This window comes from Fomitiporia mediterranea, assembly GCF_000271605.1.
Source record: "Fomitiporia mediterranea MF3/22 unplaced genomic scaffold FOMMEscaffold_1, whole genome shotgun sequence".
Lineage (NCBI taxonomy): Eukaryota > Fungi > Basidiomycota > Agaricomycetes > Hymenochaetales > Hymenochaetaceae > Fomitiporia > Fomitiporia mediterranea.
Window position 1 is genome coordinate 5842271 of NW_006760386.1, and position 3379 is coordinate 5845649.

Genomic DNA, 3379 nt, shown 5'->3' on the forward strand with positions numbered 1-3379 from the left:
ATGTGTAGAACAAGCTTGTATCTCTACAACAGGGCAAACATTCTACTAATGCCTTTTTTCAGGAGTTTAATATCTTGGTCTGGAAGGCAGGATTCACACTTGGGTTTGATGATGTCCTCATTAGAATGCTTGAAAAAGCTCTTCACCCAGAACTAGTTAATAAGATTCTCAGAATGATACTAGAACTGACTACTTACACTAAGTAGAAGACATGCACCATCTCCTTTGACCAAGCTGTAGCTCAGATGTGTTAAGTCTGTACAGAACACTCACACATACATCTAGCTCTAACAGTTCTGAGCCCTCAGATCAATCCACCTGTAATTCACAATCAATCTGTTCTGATAGACATTAGAGAAGCCTGAAAGTAAGGAGTATGCTTCACTTACAGAAAGTCAGAGTACTAAATTAAGGACTGTCTACAGAAATAACAGCATATTTGTCAGGTCATTAGAGTAATAACAAGTGATGAGTAGGATTTGTAGTAAGAAGCCTTTTCTACAAATCCAAAAGTCACCTCAGAACTCTCAGACTCTGACTACACACTCTAGGATTTTGTAAAGACCTAACAGTGAATACAGTACTGAAGGGCTATAACTTGGATTTTTCAATAACTACTTTTGATTCAATAGACACTGTAGGATTAGAAGTAAATAAAGTAAGAAAAGTAGAAAAAGTAGAAAAAGTAGAAAAAATAAATCAACAAAATTATTTATTAGAAAGAAAAAAGTTGAAAACAAAAGTAGATAGTTCTCCTATTTCTTCTGATTCTTTTGATTCTTCTCTTTACACTTTATCCAAGTCTAAATCCACACAATCCAATCTGCCACTTCTACATTCTAAGATCTTAGAATGTTCAGAATACTACCTAGCCTTATTCACTACTCAGTAGTTTGTCTGTAGTATCAAGTAGGGATAGTCTCAGCTGAGTTCACAGCTGAGGACATGGGTCTGTCCTTGTTGAAAAAGAGAGGTTAATAAGGAAATGTTAGTACATATACTTACCCTCTCAGACAACAAGGCTGTACAAGCTGTATGTTCCCTTCAGAACAAGTAGCAGTTTATCTGAGAATGTTCCAGGCACTAGCTCCAGGTCCCTATCCTCTTAGCTCCCTTCTCAGGATCCCCCCAGATCTGAACAATAGCTCTAGTAGACAGTAGATACACTAGTTTGTACATTAATAAGGCCTTTGTGTAGGAACACTACCTCCCTACTCAATACATTCTACTTCTGATCCTAGTATACAATGTAGACAGAACCCTGAACCAGAATGGTCAGATTACTAAGTTTGTCCAACTACAGATGACCATTCAGGATTATAAGGAAAGTATTGAGTTTAGAGTCACTAACCTCAGAAAGACAAATGTCTTTATTAGATTCAAATAGCTTAAAGCTTACAACCCTACTATTGACTAGTTAGAGTAGACACTTGTGTTTGATTAGTGTCCCAAGTCTTACAGCTACCTTACACTACTGTTTTAAGTAGATGTAGACACTTCTAATGTTACTAACAGTTCTGATGAAGGTGACCAGTTGTTCTTCTTTAACTAGGATAGATATGTAGATACATATTCTAGTTGAGACAGAATAGAGTTAATCTAAAGAATGTCTGAGACAGAACTAGTCTAGAACCCTCTTAGAACAACTCTACTCTAGAACACACATAGACTCAGCCTGCCAGATTTTGTCTGAGAGTTCTCTAAAGTCTTTAGTAAAGAGGAATTTGACCAGCTTCCTAAACACTATCCTTAGGACTATACAATTGAATTGACTAAGAGTTTCCAACCTAAGGATTGTAAGGTCTACCTACTCAACAGAGACAAGTAGGAGGTGCTCAACAAGTTCCTTCAGGAAAATCTTCAGAACAGTCAGATTCAACCCTTAAAGTCCTTTATAGCCTCCCCTTTCTTCTTTGTCAAAAAGAAAGATAGGAAGCTCTACCTAGTCTAGGATTATTGTTGTCTTAATAAGGGTACTGTCAAAAACAAGTACCTGCTCCCCCTGATTCAGGAGCTCATTAATAAGACACATACATTTAGGGTTTTCACTAAGTTGAATGTTTGATAGGAATATAATAATATTTGGATCTAAGACAGAAATGAGTAGAAGGTTATGTTTTAAACCAATTGTAGATTGTACAAACCAACTGTAATGTTCTTTAGACTAACTAACTTGTTTACAATGTTCTAGTCATTCATGAATCACATCCTTACAGATCTGATTGACTTGGAACACATTAGTGTGTATCTGGATAACATTCTGATCTTCACCTAGACAGTCAAGCACTATTACTAACTAATCTAAGCAGTTCTACAATGGCTCTAAGATAATAAACTGTTTCTCTAAGAAGTAAAGTACTCCTTTACACAAGAGTCAGTAGATTATCTGAGCTTTGTGATTGGTGGAGGAGAGGTCTGTATAAATCTAGTAAAGGTAACTGTAGTTTAGAACTGGCTACAACCTTAGAACCTGAAACAGGTCTAAGTGTTCCTTAGGTTTGTGAACTACTACTAATACTTTATTCAAGACTTTAGTACTATCACCTAGCCCCTTCACAATCTTACTAGTAAAGATGTTCCTTAGTAATAGGAGGATTAGTAACAGTCTGTGTTCAAGTCCCTGAAGCAGGCCATTACTAGTAAGCCTGTATTAGTAGTTCTGACAGTTGTGGACAAGTTCTAAGTTAAAGCCAACTCTTCCAACTTTGCAAATAGAGTAGTACTGTCTTAGTTCATTAACAGAAAGTAGTATCTAATAGCATTCTGATCAGAATCCCTCTCTACAACAGAACAGAACTACCCTATCTATAACAAGGAACTCCTTACAATTGTCTGTTCTCTAGAGGAGTAGTATTAATATCTCCTTAGTACTGTACAGAAGTTTGAGATTTAGAGTGATCACCTTAATCTCTAGTACTTCTGAGTGCCTCAGAAGCTCAACTACTGTCAAGCCTACTGGATGTTAGAACTGTAAGACTATAACTTTGTACTAATCTACAAACCCAGAACACAAATGATGAAAGCTGATTTACTCTCAAGACAAGTAGGTCATGAAAGGGGGGAGAATGATAACAAAAATCTTGTTCTCCTAGACAATTCCTGTTTCACATCTAAGACAATCCAAGAGATCTGACTCAAATCCAAGAATGTTGACTTTGTCACCTACATACAGTAAGCTCTAAGACACACACAGGACTAGGTTATAGTAAAGCAGCTAGAGAAGCAGGCAAGGGATTAGGAGGAGGATGAGGATGGACAGGTTTACTAGGAAGGCCAACTGTATGTTCTGAAGAATTAGAAGCTGTAGGAGGACATTGTCCAAGCTTATTATAACAATCTGACTGTAGAACATTTGAGCCAACACAAAATGTAGGAACTC